The 20759-nt window shown below is 43.0% G+C and overlaps 1 long non-coding RNA gene across 1 annotated transcript; it reads left to right on the forward strand.

Annotated features, from left to right (window-relative positions):
• The first annotated feature begins 20137 nt into the window (after window positions 1-20137).
• LOC116408787 lies at window positions 20138-20671 on the forward strand. Its single transcript, XR_004221244.1, has 3 exons — window positions 20138-20187; window positions 20318-20353; window positions 20608-20671. It is a non-coding gene; the product is annotated as an uncharacterized LOC116408787 (long non-coding RNA).
• Window positions 20672-20759: the final 88 nt, after the last annotated feature.

A 20759-nucleotide genomic window follows, 5' to 3' on the forward strand; every position in this document is an offset into this window, starting at 1 on the left:
CGTTACATCCCCTGTAGAAGGGTGGCTATATCAGGCAGTAGCCAGTCGTCGCTGAAGAGGGCAGACAGAGCGGAGATCTGGGATTGAAGGGATCCCAGAGAAGACCCTTGTCCAGGCGGTAGGGTGAAATCAAGAAAAAAAACAGGATGAAAGACCAGAAGAGTCGTACAGTCCCTGAGGTTTCTGAGGGTACCGGTTTCCGGATCGCCATCTTGGGACGGATGACGTGGGGCGAAAGAACCCTTGACTTAAGCAATTGGCTGTGCAGTGCTTGAGGTCGGGGATGGAGACTGTCAATGGCTGTGCCGCCTGTGATTCTGCCCAATTGCGGTGTTGGTTGATTACCTGGAGAAGGAGCTGTAATGTTTCAGGTCCCGTACTGGATGAAGGAGTCCGTTCTGCTCTGGAACAGGGACAGGTGGAATGAGAACCTCAGTTCCCGTAGCCTGGAGGTACTGGCGGTATCACCTTTGGCCCAATGAGGTGGATGATGGTAAGGGATGCTGTCCTTTGAAGTGGTCCTAAGATGTTCGGGGCATGAACACCCTGGTTGGCAAACTGGGCAAGATTTTGAGACAGTATTGCTGGGCTACTGTCTTACATGTCCTGGATGGATGGAGTCTGTCTCCTAGGGGAGTGTGACTTTCCTAAGGGTAATTGTCATGCTGAGGAGGACTTGTCGATGGATTAGGTTGTTTACCTGCCAGGAGTACTAGGAGGGGTTTCGAAACCGGGGGCCTACCCAAAGTATTCTGTGAGATAGGAAGCCTTGGAGCCCTTGGTGAAGGAAATGCCCCCATCGAAGGGTAGCCCTGGTCTTCGGTGGAGGAAGAGGAATGCCTTTTTCCTGTGTGGCTTGTCGGAGTTTCTTATAAGGGTCAGGCCTAGCCAGGGACCTGCCCTGGGGGACATGGTGGTGAGCAAGTTCCTGAGGAAAAGGTTGTCAAACCATAGGCAGAGCCACGTGGATGGCAAGCTGCTACAGAGAGAGTCGTGTGGGGCTAATCACTGTTGCTGGCTCAAGGGATGTTACGCAGGATACTCATTGGCAAGCCAGTGTTGGAGGTGAGGGCTGTAGTTTCTTCGAGCAAGGCTGGAAGGCCTGGGGCCCCCAGGCTGAGGCTACAACAGTACGCCCACTGTCTGCAGCTGATGAGCAGGTGGATCTAAGGAGTCCCAATCCTTGAAGGAGAGGTGTGATCTTGGAAGTTGCGGCCAGATAGGGAAGGATGGACCATCTTTCCCAACAGTAGCTGCGGGCAGGAATAACAATGTTGGAAACGTCAGTAGGCCTGGGACCATTATCAAGTGATCCCACTTGAGGTTATCCAGATGTTTGTGGATGGAATGCAGGGGAGAGAGTTGGCCCATAAGGTCCTGCCAGGCGATGACCGATGCAGTGAGGAAGTCAGTTGCTGCAGATGAGACTAGGAGTGTCTACAGACTCCCTAGGGTCATCGGAGGAGATCTGTCCAGAGCTTGGTGAATGATCCTCCCTGGCCGGAGCATGTAGGGCTTGTGTCGATACACTTTTCCCGGAGATGGGACACCTGAGAGATTCAGCCCGAATCAGGAACTGTTCGGCCCAGCTTGACTAATGTCTTATCCAGGTGGGCGGCCAACCGTCTATGTCGTTGGAAGGTGGACAACCCATACAGGGGGGTCCGTACTGGAGGTGAAAACCTGTGCTTGGTCATCCTGCGCCACTACCGGATCGGGAGTCACCCCTAGGATTTTCAGTCGTGGCTGACTAGGGCAATCCTTGACCTGGGGAGAATTCTCGACCAGGAGCTGAAGGGGAAGAGAACAGGAAGAAATTTGCCATGCCTGGTGGATGCTGGATATTTTACCTAAGAGGGGGTAAAGTTCCCCTTGAAAATGTGAATGAGGATGGTAGTGTGGGAACACCGTGCCTGTGTGTAGGCAGTGCGGTGCGTAGCATGTTGTCAATACCGTGCCTAGTGTGGTGGCAGTACAATGCCTAGTACGGTGTCAGAGCGACGTCGAGCTGAGAGAAGTGTCAGCACGGTGCAAGTGAAGTGCCAACAGCAGAGACAGCTCAATGTCAGGTGCGGTTCAGGCGCGGTACCAAGTGCAGAGCCAAACAGTGCCAAGGCAGTGAAAACACTGTGCAGCGTACAGTGCCAAGTAGCCTGTTAGGTACTGTGATAAGTACCGTGTAAGTACCGTGTTAGGTACCGTGTAAAATATGCCACAGCTGTAAGTACGGAGCCAAGTGTAGTGCCAGGTATGCCAGGGCTGTGTAACAATGCCAAATACCGAGCCGAGTGCAGTGCGGAGAATGCCAAAGCTGTGAAAGTATGGTGCCCAGCACAGTGCCAAGTAGAGAGCCAAGTATTCCCAGGCTGTGTAAGTACGGTGTCAAGTACAGAGCCAAGTACGGTGTTGAGTATGCCAAGGCTGTGTAATACAGTGCCCGTACAATGCCAGGTACAGTGCCAAGTACCATGCCAGTATGCAAAGGCCGTATTAGTACAGTTTGAGTACTGTGCCAAGTATAACGTCAGGTACCGTGCCAGTATGCCAAGGCTGTATAAGTACAGTGTGAGTACCATGCCAACTATAACGTCCGGTACAGTGCCAGTATGCCGAGGCCGTATAAGTACAGTGTGAGTACCGTGCCAAGTATGACGTCAGGTACAGTGCCAAGGCTGTGCAAGTACGGTGGCATGAGGGGTGCCAGGTACAGTGCCAATAGATAAGCTTTAATAGGACAGTATCAGGATAGAATTATGGTGCCTGCTGAATTGCTAGGAAGCAACTGAAAAATAAAGCCCAATGCCTGCCAAACCAGCCCTAGGACTGAGCCTGATCTTCCCATGAGACGATCCCGGAATGAAGAGGATTCAGGATGGAGAGGGTAGATGCAGAGTCTTCCCCCCAGAGTAGCAAGTCAGAGCTGCTCCATGGAGTGCTGTTCAGGATGGAGAGCAGGCCGCAATGGCGCGAAGGAGAAGACACGCGAAGGAGTCGCACGATGACATCAGGCGCGAAGGAGAGGGAACGCAGTGGAACGCATGGGGGCGAAAAAGGGGGGAGAAGAGACTGGGAGGCTAGGCATGCGAGGCAGGCTGGGCAGGAAAGGTAGCCTGGGCAGAATGGCATATTGGGCGTGTTGGGCTGGATGGGCAAAGGCTGACCTGAGTGTCCTGGGTTCTGGCACACGCAGCTCTAGACAGCTTCTGCGCTAACAGGTAGAGGCAGGGATTCCTAAATGGCCCGCTCCCATGGAGACTTACTGGCCCCAGTGTGCATAGTCCCATGAAGGGGGAAGCCTGTGTAGGAAGTCTTTGGTGAGGCCCCTGTAGGTCAACCCCTGGTGCCAGATCTAATCTGGGCGAAGAAAAATCATGGAGGATGATAGAGAGATCCTGTCTCCTGAGGACACTAGAAAAAACTGGCTCACTCAGGAAGTGACGGGGGGTATAGTAGCAGGGAGGAGGGGCTTCTTCCTCTTCTAGTGTCCTCCCTCCTGCTGGTACCTACTATACCCCATGGTCCCTGTGTCCAACAGACACCTGTAAGAGAAAAGGACAAACACTGCATTTAATAGCAATTATATATACTAATAACTCAAAAACCATTACAAATTTGTAATATATGTATATTGCAAAGTTGGTTAGAATTTTGTTTTCTCATTAGGAAAAAATTCTGGGTTGACTTGTCCTTGTTAATATACAAAACAGAATGACATGACCAAGCAGTATAAGAGCAGGGTACAGTTATGGTCCCCTCCCCACACTTTGGATCTAGGCACCTTATGAATGGAAATGTAATTAATGAAAGAAATTTTTAAATCTGCAAATATAATGAAATTGAAACAGCGCCAACTGCTGTTCAGTTTAGCCGGCTTAAAAAATGAAGTTACTGAGCAGAGACGAGTCATCAAGAGTATTCTGGCCCCAAATTGTGAAATGGGGGAACCACAAGAATGTAGTAGTGTTATTGTAGCTAATCATGGGTATGGTGGCTGTATGTAGCTTGCAAGATTTTTGGGTGAGTGTTAGTTTTATGGCTTCTCATACAGAGACGATATACAAAGTTTAGCATTTTATTACGTTTGGCCAAATGTGATCCAAGTTTACTGAGTTTCATGGGAATGGAACTAGTGGGTGATACTATATTCAAGAGAGATAGAGGTCTACGGGGGTAATGTAATAAGAGGCACTAAGTTTGCCCAGGAGTAGTACCCATAGCAACCAATCAGCAGGTAGCAAATACTGGTCACCTGTTCAAAATCAAGCATCTTATAGGTTGCTATGGGTTACTGCTCCTTTGCAAAAGTAAAGCCTTTTTTTTTTTACATGTGGGGGTAAGAGTTCTACAAACAAAACAAAATTGGATTTTTACATTTGGAACAAGTTTCCCATTTGGTTTTAATGAATTATCTGACTGATATGGAATGAATTGTGACTGTAATTGACTGTTGTTATGTTACTCATAATCTATGCTTTGTATGTCTGTTTAGTTCAGTAAAGAAATGGAAGTGTAGTACCCACTGTGTCCACCTGGAGCGCTAGTTCAGCATGAAATATGTTGAGGGCGAAGGAGATTTAGCTTGCTGGAAGCATTTATTCATCCAATATCCTGTAACTGTATTTTAAAAGTTGAATAAACATATTTTTTTCGTTTATCACACTTAGGGGCTGATTTACTTACCCACGAACGGGTCGAATGGAGTCCGATTGCGTTTTTTTCGTAATGATCGGTACTTTGCGATTTTTTCGTATGTTTTGCGATTTTTTCGGATTCTTTACGAATTTTTCGGATCCAATACGATTTTTGCGTAAAAATGCGAGTTTTCCTATCCATTACGAAAGTTGCGTAAAAAGTTGCGCATTTTGCGTAGCGTTAAAACTTACGCGAAAAATGCGCAACTTTTCGCGTAAGTTTTAACGCTACGAAAAATGCGCAACTTTTTACGCAACTTTCGTAATGGATACGAAAAACTCGCGTTTTTACGCAAAAATCGTATTGGTAACGAAAAATTCGTACAGAATCCGAAAAAATCGCAAAACATACGAAAAAGTCGCAAAATGTTCGTTTTCAAGTCGGAACTTTTCCAATTCGGGTCGGATTCCTGGGTTAGTAAATCAGCCCCTTAGTGTCCCAACTCCATTTTATGTTCACAGGTGATTCTGGAGTTGTAAGTATGTGAGGCGGCTGTAACCTGATCAAGTGCAGTCACTCCTAAACACAAGCTGTCGGCCGAGTTCCATTGGAGAAGTCCAGCTGCCACTTTGTGACCTTTGATTTTTTTGTTGTTTCTATTAGTAGAAGTACCCTTTCCCCCACCCTGAACAGTTAGGTTACACAGAGATAATGAATATGCAAGCAAGACCCTCCCTCCACCCCCAGATCCTGCCTGTGTCTCAGGTTTACAGATAAGGACAAATGAAATTCACAAGAAGCATAATGTGTATTATTCTACAGGAAACCAGTTTTTATTACAATCCATTAACACAAAGCAGTGCAAGGGTAGCACTGAACTGAAAAGGGATTTTAAAGGAGAAGGAAAGTGTTAAAAATGCAACCCCATAAATGCATAGGCCTTATGTCCCTGTAGCTAATCTTTACATTTTTTTACCTTTATAGCCAGTATTTTCTGAGCACTATTGCGGTCGCCATGTTGGATATTTAAATTAGTCCAACATGGCGGCGCGTAAGTAAATGCGCATGCGGGAATTTTCTCCCTCCCCCTAGATGCGAACACAACCTACTCTAACTGTGCACTGCGCAAACACAGGCACGAGCTTGCTAGTAGGGCGCGCTTCGGTTTCCCGTCCCTGCGCTTACTCAGGAGCTGGTCTCAGTCTCGGTGCAGGAGCAATGCATTATGGGAATCTTCTTTACACAGCTCAGCGGTTTTTCTTCCTGTTTGGCTTCTGATCATCTGAACAGGTGAAATATGGGGAGACTTAAGGGCACTATTGAGAGTACTGAAGGCATGCCTACAGCTTGAGATTAACTCTTTATTAGCCTTTCCTTCTCCTTTAACAAGGAGTTCAACAAGAGGAGCAACTAGGGAGCAACGGAAAAAGACCGGCCTCTATCAATGTCAATCGGGACCCAATATCCTGAATATACTGATATAATGTGTTTGCTCTTGTTAGTTTTATCGTTTATATTTGTGCTTCCAAAGGCAGCTTCTTTCTCTAGGGCCGTGGCAGACGGGAGATTAGTCACTGGGCAACTAATCTCCCCGATATGCCATTCCCCCGGCTTGAATGTAAATCGCAGGTGGGATGGCATATGTGGCACCGCAATTTCCCTAAATCGCGGAAGTTACCTTGAGAGGAAATTTCCACGATTTCGGGAAATTGCCACGTGCATATGCCATCCCACCGGCGATTTACATTCAAGCTGGGGGGATGGCATATCGGGGAGATTAGTCGCCCGCGACAAGGGAGATATGTCGCAGGCGACTAATCTCCCCGTCTGCCACGGCCCTTAGCCCCCCACCTGACTGTCCCTACTCCATAGTAATATCTTCCTCTCTGCTCCATTCAACACACTACTGCTCTTATTATCTATATAACTTTTTGAAAAATCTAACACCTCCAACTAATACCCCACAAAAGCATAAAAATTTAAAATCATTCTTCCACCTCCTCTCCCCCTCCTTACTGCTCCTACTTGCCACAGGTGATATCTCTCCAAATCATGGATACGCCCCTTTCTTTCCCAAGTAACAGCTAAAACACTAATCCATTCCCTTATCTTTCCCGCTTAGATTACTGCAATCGCCTCCCAGACTCCCACCTCTCTCCACTGCAATCAATCTTAAACTCTGCTGCCAGGATCCTCCTGCTCTCTCCTAAGGGCTCTGGCACACGGGGGAGATTAGTCGCCCGCGATAAAACTCCCTGTTCGCGGGCGACTAATCTCCCCGAGTTGCCTACCTCTGCCATCCCACCAGCGAACATGTAAGTCGCTGGCGGGATGGCAGACGCGGCGGCGCGATTTCGCACAAATCGCCGAAAAAGACTCGCGAGTCTTTTTCGCCGATTCCATGAAATTGTCCCGCCGCGTCTGCCATCCCGCCGGCGACTTACATGTTCGCCGGTGGGATGGCAGAGGTAGGCAACTCGGGGAGATTAGTCGCCCGCGAACAGGGAGTTTTATCGCGGGCGACTAATCTCCCCCGTGTGCCAGAGCCCTAAGGGCTCTGGCACACGAGGGAGATTAGTCCCCCAGCGACAATGTAAAATCGCCGGTGGGATGGCATACGCGGCGGCGCGATTTGCGGAAATTGGCGAAGTTACCTCAAGAGGCAACTCCGGCGATCGCACTGCCGCGTATGCCATCCCACCGGCGATTTACATTTTCGCCGGTGGGATGTCATATCAGGGAGATTAGTCGCCCGCAACAAGGGAGATTTGTCGTGGGCAACTAATCTCCCCATGTACCAAAGCCCTAAGAGGGAACCTGTTCAGTCTCACCTAAAGGAGAAGGAAAGGCTAGTAAAGAGTTAATCTCAAGCTGCAGGCATGCCTTCAGTACTCTCAATAGTGCCCTTAAGTCTCCCCATATTTCACTTGTTCAGAAGATCAGAAGCAAAACAGGAAGAAAAAACGCTGAGCTGGGTAGAGAAGATTCCCATAATGCATTGCTCCTGCACAGACCCTACGACCAGGACTGTAGGCGGCGCATGCACACAAGGAGGAGCACTCCCCCTAGCAGAACATGTAACATCTTGTTTCCTACGTCTCAGTAGAATGTACCTCACTGTGTATTCCCTACATTAGGCCCTGCCATTATGCACAGCTTGTTTAACCAATATGTCATACTGTCCTGTAGCGCAGCTATAGCCATAACACTGATTGTCTGAAGGGAATGGGATGAATGCAAAGGGATCAACCAGCGTTTCATTTAAAGCTGCATGATCCCCAACATACTGCCACTGAATGAACAGATAGCCCGACTACTATAAGATATAAAGCCCTACACATGGGGCGCGGTGCCTCAGTCACACTGTAGTTATGACTGTAACTTTGCAGGCTGTTGCGTCAGAAGCAGACAATACCCATGTGCGAAGTGACTCATTACTTTCCCCAGGAGAGTTAAAAGCAAGGCATGAGTGCCGTGACGTCACTGGGGGCTTGTCGGAGGGAGGAGCATCACAAGCTGAATGGGCCACATAGTACGCACAGGGCCTGAGAGTTTCTGCAAACGAAGATTCTAGGCTGAAGAGCCATGATAGCTGGGGGGGGGGCACAGAAGGACGCCAGTGAGGGAAAGGGAGTGGGCATCCCTTGTTAAAGATGGTGGCGCCGTTCACTGAAACAAGTGTGTAGAATGTAGAAGGTGTATCTCTGTAAATCTTTCATTAGGCAAGGCAGGAATATAGCGTTTTTACATAGCAATAGTAGTACTATTTAATAGTGTGCTTAATAGATTTCAACTTTCCTTCTCCTTTAAGCTCTCTAGCATGGCTGCCTGTTAAGCAAAGGATAGCATACAAAATCCTTCTGCTAACATTCAAAGCCCTTCCCTCCTCTGCTCCTCACTACATTTCTTCACTGGTCACCCTGCACGTTCCTGGTCGTCTCATCCGCTCCTCTCAGAGCCTCTGTCTTTTCACACCATCCACACCCACTGCGCTCTCTCGTCTTAAACATTTCTATCTCGCTGCTCCCTTACCTCTGGAACTATATCCCTGAATCCCTCCGTAGGGAAAATTCACCCACTCTCTTTAAGAAAACGCTCAGATGCTACTTTCTGGAGCACTAAAACATTATTTTGCCTGCGCTTTCCTGCGCTTAAGGGCAAATGCCCATACCTGGTGCACTCTTAGCTTCCAATTTGGGCCTGTATGTTACCCAACCACTTAGACTGTAAGCTCTACGGGGCAGGGACCTCCTTCTTACTGTGTCTAATACCACATGGCACTTATTCCCTGTGTATTTATACTTATTTATTGCATTTATTATAACACTTGTCCTCCCTGTTTGTAATTGTGTATATTGTAAGACTGTACAGCGATGTGTACCCTTGTGGTGCTTTATAAATAAAGTTATACATACATACATATGAAATTGTGTAAAGAAAAAAAGCATTTAAAAGATACCACCCTGACAGCATAAAGATTGGTAACAATCCCATCTATACACAACTATTTACCCTGGGGGACGTGTTCCTGCAGTGGATAAAAACCCAGAACCTAAAATTCACAGACATTGAGTTTTGCAATGGTCATTGCTAGTGCAGGAAAGCTTTACTCACAGTTCTGCTATAAAGGGGAGAACCTCTGCTTCGCAAACAGTGCACAAATGGTTGATGCCGTGATGTTCTGCTTGCAGTGGGCTAGTGGGAAGGCAGAACAACCAGAGCCGTTAACGGAATACTGTGTTAATACATCTCTCTTATGGGGCAGAACGAGTGAGGATGAAGCCCTAAATTGTATTAGGCCTTTCATCTTAAGGGGTGGGACTAACGAACATGGTTAGGGTCTGACCTCTGACCCCAGGAAGTAAATTTAGTACAGTTTGAGAAGATGTTTTGTAAACATTCTGTGCTCTCTCATTGTAGGGGCATTTACTGGGGGGAGTTGGGGTTAGTTTAGGTAGAAAACTAACATAGGAGAACCCAAGCTTTCCAAATCTGTGTATTTCCATGTCTGGAACATGATTTAGAGCTTCACATACATATTTTTATGATATATGGATTTATACCAGAAACATATTTTATATTGTATAATGGACACAAATTCAAACTGATTTAAAACGCCTCATGTCTCCCAAACATGCCAATACCTGATATGTATAGTTTTATGGAGAGTTCTGACTTCTATAGATCACTCCCAGCAGTATATTATCAAATTTTCAAAGCATTACAGCAGAATACGGCAAACTTTAGCTTCCAAAGCCAAAAATCCTGGAACATTAGGTTTACCCTAGGAAACCATATATTTAAAAAATATTGAAAATTCTAAAAAATTCCCTCAAAGATTCCACTTTCAAGCATCTTATCTCCCACACCTCCTGTACCAAGAAAAAACATCCTAAATATGAAAGCAACAGTTTGATGCCCAAAAGGAAGCTACAGCATACAAATTGCCCCGGTAATCTCTTAAGCTACTGAAAATTCAACACATGTACTGCATTTTTGTGGGGTAAAAACACAAAAAAATACGCTGACATTGGAGTAGCAGCACTTTCACCGAGCTCCGGCACACCCAGGGGACTCAGCTACAGTCACGGCCTTAGTAAATCCACGACTGGTCAAATGAGGCAAAAAACAATCTATGACCCTTACGGCCTTCTACGGCAAAAAACAACAGGTGATGGACCCAGAGGATAGCCAAGATGGCGCCTCACAACAGGAGATGGATGAGGGCCCAGCAACTCCAACTACCCCCACAACTCGGAACCACGATCTAAACCTTCCACTCTACCTTCCCTGCTCTACGTAAGCATAATATTCTATACCGCTGGAGATTCCCCACCAAAATGATTATCATCAAAGACAACAAGGCACACACTGTACAATCACCTGCAGAAGCAACAGCGCTACTTGCAAGCTGGAACCTTACTACACCTGAGTCCTCCAGGTCGGAATCCCAACACTCCTCTCCAAAAGTGACACAACAATGGCACACCATCCCATTTCTCGGATCACCACACCCCACCTAAAAAGCAACAAAAGGAACCCTCCAGAACACAAGGCCTCATTAGGATCATTGACAAAACCAGCGCACGCACGCAATATGCAACTATAAAGCTTAGCACAGGTACGAGAGGGTGCTGTTTCCCAAGGGACAGACAGCACAATGAATAAGGGAGGGCAGGTTATAAGATCGGCCATGCACAAGACAGTGAAAAGGGAAAGTAAAATTTTACACAAGGCTAGCCCGACTGCAAAGAGGTCCCGCAGCACTTGAACCATATAGGAAACAGAGCACATGTATAAAGATGACTAGAGTGCCACCACGAACCCGGAAAGGGCAAACCACCTTCCCCCCCAACAGGGATAAATGCAGCGCTGGCCCACGACCCCCACAACACAGAGAGTTCCCAAAGAACGTTTCATCAACGTTCTTACATCTGCACTAAGTCAAGTTGAGGTTAATGTTTTGCTGGGCAACTCCCAGTTAGCGTCATGCCCCCTCGTGTGCAGGGAACTGTTTCTTCCTCGAGACATGGTTTCTCATAACTGGGAATCTAATGGGACAACAGGTCCCCCACTGATGCAAACTGCCCAGTTTTTGTATTATTTCACCCCTTTACTAACAAAACCCCAATCTCCTCCTTTACGCGGGTATGTGACCCCCTTGGGTCAATTTATTGTTATTTGTGACATACGGATTCACATAGGAACTTACCTTATAACTGTACTAGAATGCTTTCTGCGTATAGGGGCTCCACCTGATTGGGTTCCTCCATGAACAACCCATGCTAAAATACACTCACTAAGAAATGTATCTCTATTGACGCACGGGGATTGAATTCCCCATATAAAAGGTCTAAACTCTGGAAAGAAATACATGCCAAAAAAGCAGACTTAATATGGGTACAGGAAACCCACTTTAGGCAGCAAGACCACCTCCTGCTGCACTATCAGTCCTACCCAGCTATATATACGGCCTCAGCCAAAACCAAGAAGGCCGGTGTAGCACTCATAGCTGTCAGAGTGGCACGACCCACAAGGTAGAGCCCTTATCTTGGTATGTAAATTTAAAGGCAAATAATACACCCTTGTAAACATCTACGCACACAATGAAAATCAGATCCCTTTCTTTAAAACAGTATTTCTCAAGATGCAACAACTAAAACTGGGCCCAGCATAAGTAGCAGGGGACTTTAATTATTATTATTATTAACATTTATTCATAAAGCGCCAACATATTCCGCAGCGCTGTACAATAAGTGGGTTTCATACATTGGACATACAGAGTAACATATAAAGCAACCGACAAGCATACAGTATGTACACTCAGAAACAGAGACCCTATGACAAAAGGAAATTAGCCAAAGCAGCCAAGTTCCGACATATGCTCCACACAGAAGGGCTCCACGATGTGTGGAGAAACCTCTACCCTACAGCTAGAGAAGATACATTCTACACTCCTACATTTAGGGAATACTCAAGTTTTTGACAGACACCTCTCTACTGCAGCAAATAAAGTCAATTACAGTAGGACCCATCTTGTGGTAAGACCACGCCCAGGTAACTATCATTGTAGATACAGGAACAAACACAAAACCACACACTGGAGATTGATTCCAGCCTTGTTAGCAGACCCTGAATTTAAGGCGCAGACCAGGTAGGATTTGTCAAACACCGACAGGCTACAGATGCTATAAGGAGAATGAATGCCCTCATTCAAATTGCTCAGACTAAACAAACCCCACTTATTGCTACTCTCTCTAGACTCTCAAAAGGCGCTTGACCGGGTTCACTGAGGACTGGTGGAAAGAACAATGCATAAATTCAACCTAGACCCCTCATTTATAAAAGCAGAAATAGCGCTATATTCAGTACCAATGGTCAAAGTAAATGCCGAAGGCATGACCTCACAAAAATTCCCACAAATAGCACAAGGCAGGACTGCCCTGTTCCCCCCCTCATTTTTGATCTCACGATAGAGCTCGTGACCCAAAAAATAAGGCAAATACCCCAAAAACTAGGACTAAACTGCGCAGGCATAGAACAAAACCATAGCGACTCTAGGCATCTCCTTCAGGCACACAATAGTAATCCATTGGGCCTGAAATGTGTGGTCATTACACATAAAAGCCATAAACTGAAAGGTGGGCAATGACTACAAAGACTGAGGCAAAGAGAGACCTCACAGGATTTATACATTGTACTCATTACAGCCAAATGGCTAGAGCATTGATTTAGATTTGGCAGCCTTTAATTAATTTGGTGTATCATGTTTGTACATTTAATTTACAACTTCATGATTTGATCTGCAGCCTTTATTTGATTTAATATATCATTAAATGTAACAATGTAATACTTCATATTTTAGGAAATATTTATTGCAGGTACAGGTATGGGATCCCTTATCCGGAAACCTGTTATCCAGAAAGCGCCGAATTACGGAAAGCCCGTCTCCCAAAGTCTCCATTTTAATCAAATAATTCAAAATTTTAAAACCGATTTCCTTTCCTTTTCTCTGTAAAAATAAAACAGCACCTTGTAATTGATCCCAGCTAAGATATAAATAACCCTTATTTTATGCAAAACAATCCTATTGGGTTTAATTAATGTTTGATGGATTTTTTAGTAGACTTAAGGTATAGAGATCCAAATTACGGAAAAACCCTTATCCAGAATACCCTTGGTCCCAAACATTCTGGATAACGGGTCCTATAACTATATAATGTTTTGATTGATTTATCTTTTATATAAATTCCTTAATTTGTTATTGCAATCAATTCAATTGGAAGAATTCATATCGTGATAACTGATTTTGTTATTTATTATTATATATTATGTTTTCCTGTGGTGAAGCCGCTTTGATATGTTACATGTTATGGTTTATAGAATGGAACAAATAGTGGGTAAACGGAGTATTGTGGGAGCTGTAGGCATTGCGCAACGTTCAGTCGTGGATGTAAAGACGCAATGGGCTCAATAGAACCTGCCTTCTGGATGCAGTGAAGCCGAATGCGCCCTACGCACGAGCCAATGATCCCAATAATCTTGAAATTATTTGTATTTATTGTTATACTTTGTATTTATCTATTATTATCTTTAACCTCCTGTTATTAATGTATTCTACTGTACAGCACTGCGTACATAAGTAGCACGTCATAAATAAAGATATACATACATACATTGCTCTTGTGAGTAGCCACTACCTAAGAGATTAACACATTGACTGTGACTCACTAACATACTTTTGCATGCACGATGTTATAGTTAATGATTGAGGTGTCAACAGGAACTCATATTAAGGGAATTACTGACTTACTACACTTAGGAGGGAGTATCTCCTCTCTGTTTCTCTTTTATTTTAAGCGGTTACTAATGTTATTAATTATTGGCATTTAAAGGGCTACACACTAATGGTGCAAACTGTGCTGTGCGCCTTCTGCTGGATTAAAAATCTGGAGCAAAATGTAGAGTGAGGTACTGCTGAGCACAAGGGAGCCCTGAATTAAATGCCTGTAATAGGGATGATCTATAATCAACTTTGATGCAGAAATCACTGATCAAAGGGGCCTACGAATCAGCCTTTATATCATGAACTTTCTATTGTGAATTTACTATATAATGCTTAACAGTCCATAAGCCCATTTAACTGACAGCAGCCCAGAGCATGTGCTGAGAAAAGGAGATGAGGAACCACATAATGGTTCCTGTTGGGCTGATACATTACTTACTACAAGGTACACAGTATATACAGTTAATAGCCGCTGCATCCATATTCCCACGCTGCTGTATCTATGTGCAGTGCATGCATTCTGGCCTGGGGCAACTCAGCTCATTCTGCCACTGCGGCTTCTCAGCTTCTGGGCTTCTAAACTACTTCCTGCCTGACCCCATTTGCTCATTGGCTGGCGGTTATTTCAGTACTGCGAATGGGCAAATATTATGCACTGCTTGTTGTGTATATTAGTATGTCTTGCAAAACTGCACTGCACGCGTGTAAATAAATGACCCCTGGTGTGTTCCTTGGGTATAGGGATACAATTGTCTGCATTAATCTGTGTAATAACTATGCATTGTAAACATTTGTGGCTTTTTGTCAGGATTAATTCTGCTAGTGAAAATATACACCAGTTTATTATGTGAACCATTGCAATATCTTACCAAAAGTAATTTGTCCATATCTAGGCTGACAAACTGCCAGTATAATGATGCAGAGGCCAGTTTAGCATCTTATTAGCTACATGATATAATCTATGCTAATATCCCACTGGATGTCATTGCTCTATGGCATTAATTCCACCAGTGTCATTTCCCCAGTATTACAATATGGAGGAAACACACTGGAGTATTTGCTACATCATAATTTTGGCACATTATTTTTGCAAAGGCATAATTACAATTTTACACCCAACATCTCAGCTCCTAAGTTCACTTGGAAAAACTAATATGTTAGTTTTTTACTTCGTTTTCTATATATGTAATGTATAGCTAGTCTGCTTCCCAGTTTAATTGTCAGGCTTTGGCTAAAGGGATACTGCCATGGGCAAACACATTGTGCTCAAAATGTCGCATTCCAGTAATCTCTTTATTAATATACCATTTATATTATATATATGATACATGCTGCAGTGGTATTATTCCCTATACTAAGAATGGATAACCGACACACTCGTCATGGAAACAAAAGGATCAACTCTCCCCAGCAAACATTCTCTAAACTGCTGCTATAGATTTCCACTAGGCTGTCACAGTGTGACCGTTACATCCCTGCGATGTCACAAGGGCAGAGTCAGTTGGCCAGTGACAGTTGGGAAGAGACAGTTGGGCAGTGTCAGTTGGAAACAGCCCAGATTGACTCAGTCTTTATCAGGCGACTGAGGTGAGTAGAGCTCTTTTTGATCAGATGAAAATATGAGTAAAATCATAATTTCAAAATAGCTACTGTGTGGCCTTAGAGACTGCAATGATGCTGTGAATATGTTGGAAGTGATTTTAATAAAAGAGATTTATGAAGGGGATATGTTGTACTTGTTCCTTCCTACAAAAATTGTGTGATTTCCTATGCTTATATTTGATTTATTTAATCGTGGGGCATTCTCTATGTTGATTTGATATGAATACTGTAATGGCCTGTTATGTACCTAGAATAACAGCGCATTGCCTATGCTTATTATACATGGATACATGTAGATACTAAAATACATTTGATTATGTAACATGTATTTATAAGAACAGAGATTTATGAAGGGGATATGTTGTACTTGTTCCTTCCTACAAAAATTGTGCCATTTCCAATGCTTATATTTGATTTATTTAATTGTGGGGCATTCTCTATGCTGATTTGATACAAATACTGTAATGGCATTTCCTATGCTCATATTACATTCCCTATGCTTATTTTACATGGATACATGTAGATACTAAAATACATGTAATTATTCAATGTCATATTTACTTATTTTTGAGGTCTGGGGGAAAACGCGCAACAAATAAATGTGACAAAACCTATTCAACGTTTTTTTTTCCAAATACTGGATTATTTAAGAAAATTCAAAAATGTTTCGGCGTGGATTTTATTTGCAGACAAAAGCCCCACACCAGCGAGAGGCACAAAAAAATGTAATTGTTTTAAAGAACTGGGAAAAGAAATAAAGCTTTCAGAGATAATTCCCACTGACTTCTATTGAATCTTACAAGATTTAATTTCCTGAAGTTTTTTTTTTGGCAACTTTTGTGGTTTTTTTCTTTAATAATAATAAATTCTGATGATTTGTTAAGAAGAATATTCTCGAGTAGCGATGAGTGACATTTTTCACCAAGCATGGAGTTGTAGCAACATTGCACCATTGGCAATTTTTAAAAAAACTGCCGCCAAAAATAAAATGTTGTGGTTCAAATAAAAAAATAGCCACATGCTGCATTTCGCAGGCGTTTCAGCGAAACAGAACAGATTCACTCATCGCTATTCTTCGGTATATTTGTTTTTATTTTCAGGTTTTTTTCTCTAATCATAAAAAAACACAAAACTTGAATTTTGATAACTAGGCCCCTTGAACTATAGGATTGTTTTGCAATCAGCAGGGATTCCTGCCAACTTATTGCATATCAGGTACAAGCCAACACTGCATTCCCTACACTTACATACATTACATACAATAATGGCTTAGTCTCTGTGATATGTTATTTGTACCATTCCATATTTTACATGCTGTCATGGTATCACTCCCTATACTGAGAATGGATAACCAATAAACACACGCTAATCAAGGCAACAAAACACACTGTAGAGCTCAGGATATTTTACAAATGTTTTTTTTTTTTAATTTTTGTCCTGTTTTTTAATGCTGGTACTGTGTGGCCTAAGGCTGATGTCCAATAGAGATATTTCGTCGCCTGCAACTAATTTCTCCAAAATGCCTTTCAGACAGCAACAATATTTATCACTGGTAGAAAGGCCTACACATGGCTTCGGTCACACAAAGATTCCTCGCGCAGGCGGCTTTGCACGTCCTACATATCAGAATTTTTTTTCTATATATAAAAGCATATAACCACATTCAACAGAATACGTGTGAAAAATAAAAAAAATGTAATGAAAAAATCTGATGATGCGAGAGCACAGCTGGTGTTCGAAACGTCAAGTTTTTCATTACATTTCGATTAAAATTATTCCCCCACTGAGTGCGGTACGGTGATTTTTTACGCAACTTATTTACCAGCACTGGGGCAAGGTACCACATTAGTGTAGGGAGGGATCCCCATGGTACTTACATATATTATAAGCAGGAATTGTACATAGAACTCAGTACTGGGAATGACTAAAATGATGTTTTTCTATTTGCCTCCATAGAGAGAAATTTGAGCGAGCGATGGGAAAGTTGAGCAAAATGTTCAAATGCTTCCGATCTTGTTTCCGTTGCTTCGGCAAGGTGAGGATTTCATTCTTTCTATTGTAACATGATATATTTCATTTTGTGGAAAAGTTCATGGAGAGACATTTATGTCCAACTCAGCTACTCGATAATCTCTAAACACCTGCTATATATATGTACCGAAAAATCAATTTTTGCGATCAAAGATTGAAAAAACATGAACACCTAAAATTCGTAATTTTAACATTTTTTTAATGGGTCGGAAAGCTCAAAATTGACTAAATAGTAGAACATTTTCACTATCACAGCTCCTAATGACTTCCACATGATCTTGCAAATGTACCGGCAATGTACTTGTAAATTTATAATAATTAGTTCTCCGGACCCATCCAACCCCCGATCCGCCTCTGATCCACCCCATCTACCCCCAATTCCCTCTCCCAACTTGCCTCGTTACTCTACACTACTAGGTTCACTTGGTGTGGGCTGTAATGTCGTAACTCTGCCCCCTTTTGCGTCTTGACCCCATCCTGGGCACCACTGATTCATCCCCTAGAAAACATACCCCCATCCTGTCGGTATTAGACATAACAAAGATTACTTGTTTTTCTACCAAATCCATTGTTATGTCACTGACTCCCCCACTACAGATTACTGTTCCAATAATATCTTTTGGGTATTTCTTCAATAGGGTTTGGATTTGGTTTCAGAAAATTTGAAAATAAAACTGATATAAAGTTTGTAACTTTTAAAAGCATACTTCTATCTATATATTTAGATGTTATCTATTAATAAGGGACATTTGGATGATATCATTTATTAAAGGAGAAGGAAAGGCTAAGTCACTTGGGGGTGCAAAGTGTTAAGCACCCCCAAGTGACTTAAATCGCTTACCTTTAACCGCAGGTGGTGCCCCTGTTAGGAGAAAACCGCACCGGCCCGGGGTAGCTGTGAGCGCCTCCTCTTCCTTCTTCGCGCGCTTGCGCAGTAGAATGGAAAGCTGAACTTCAACAAAAAAGTTGGCTTTTCACTCTACTGCGCAGGCGCCGGCCCAGGGATTTTGACAACAGAAGGAAGGACGAAGCGCTCGCTGCAGCTACGCCGGGCTGGTGCAGTTTTCTCCTAACAGGGGCACCAGCCTGGGGTAAAAGGTAAGCGATTAAAGTCACTTGGGGTTGCCTAACATTTTGGCACCCCCAAGTGACGTAGCCTTTCCTTCTCCATTAAATTATAGTTTTTATATTTGTGCATATCATATTTTATGTGATAAACCTTTTTTTCTTCATTACAGAGGAAACAAGATCGAACAGATCGGAACATCTCTGTATCTGTCGTGGTAAGCAGAGAACTGAGCAACATCATTTCCTAAACACCATTTTCCAACCTATTTGCGTTATCAAAGCAATGTTATTTCCTTGCCTATAGATTTCTAAGCACAATAACCTTGATGAGGTTGCACTATATACATACTGAATTCTTATTAATCCAAACTAAACAAACTGGATTAAGTCAATGTATTCCCAGTTGGCCACATTCCCCTATTATTTCTCCTTTGAATAATAAACATTTGTAAACATGTGTCAACTAATTGATAACATTGGTCACTTTCCTCACTTTTAAAACTTAAGCTGCAGAATTATCCATTTCCACCTCCATATAGATGAACCATATAATACAGTGATTTAATGATTTTATTGTTAAAAACCGATGTTTAGATACTTAGGTATAACTGGGTCACTACAGATAATGGGTACTTCACTGATAATGTAATAACTGACTGGCAGACCCCATCGACTAAATTATAAACTAAGCAGTGTATTAATATTAAAAACTAGGCAGTAGAGACATATCTGATTGGCTACTAGGTACAGTCTACCGACTGTTCCAAAATATTGTCATATTGCATAAGCACCTAACGGCTGGAGGAATGTGCCCTACAGGTATAAAAAAAAAATATTGAAAAATATTGATAACTTGCGTTGGCTAATAGGCCTTCAGTTCCATAAAGTAACGTCAATCTTTTTCACTCAACCAGGAGGAGCCCACGGAAGAGCCCAACAAATTGATCTGCCTGGTAAGCAGTTAAGGAGATGGTATCATAGATTCCTTATGTTATTAGCTTCTTCCTATATGTTGTGTTGCCTTTAACAGAATTTACCATTTAATATGACTCTTTGCAAACAGCTAACTATAGCCAATAAACCCATACCCGTATAACTTGCGATATAAATGTTATTTTGATCCACATATGGATCTGTGCATACAACAGTTATAGCACTGCCCCCACCGCCCCAATTTAGTAGATATCCATGGCTCTGATCAATTTTTCTCTCTTAACCAGGAACCATCTGTTGGATCTGGCAACCCTGTTTGCCAAGTGAGTCTCAAATAATTCAATAATAAAACACCAGTCCCTTAATATAACATATGACCTATTTTACCTTTATAAAATGCTGAGTTGATTTGATAACTTGACTTTTATCTCTTAACCAGGAACCAACAGAAACCCCTGGCAACAACAACTGCCAGGTAAGTAGTTTTGGTTTTCAGAAGTTTAGGGAATTTGTATTGTACAAGGTACATTTAAGATACTAAACTACAGAGTTATAGTAAGTTGATTAGATAACTTTCTATGTCTTAGGAGGAGGAACAAGCGCAGACAATGGAGCCGGCTATAAACAACTGCCATGTAAGTATAAGAGAGGGATGAGAGGGGGCAAATAAAAATCACCCTATATTTTATGAATGCAAGGCTGTATATCAGCTTCTTTAAAAAAAATTACAACTTGCAACATCTTTTCTTACCTTTTTTTAATCAGGAGACTCCAGATTTCCCTGATAATAACATCTGTCAGGTAAGACAAAATGATAGGGTCACAATAGAAAAAGATATTTTAAGAGAATATTAAATTAGAGTTTCGCTTTGGGGTGGTAATTTTTTAGGCACCGCCTACTCGGCCATAAATTTAGACTAATGCAACATGGGAGGGGGGCTGATCTTGGCCTTCAGAAAAACACCGGCCACGAATCAGCTCCTACACTGGCATCAGCCTTCTTCCTGGTCTGCACCCAGAACCATTTTAAAAATCTTTCTTTCTGACTAAACCAGGAGGAAGAACGTATCCAAGAATCTTTGGATGAGAGAGGAGTCCCTCAATTTGACACCTGCGAGGTATGGGCCAAACATTTTGCAGGGGTCCCAATATGTTTAAAAGGGCTCAGTTTATATTGGAGCTACAAGGGTCATTCCATACACTCAAA

The sequence above is a fragment of the Xenopus tropicalis genome, chromosome 2 (assembly GCF_000004195.4).
Source record: "Xenopus tropicalis strain Nigerian chromosome 2, UCB_Xtro_10.0, whole genome shotgun sequence".
Taxonomy (NCBI): Eukaryota; Metazoa; Chordata; class Amphibia; order Anura; family Pipidae; genus Xenopus; species Xenopus tropicalis.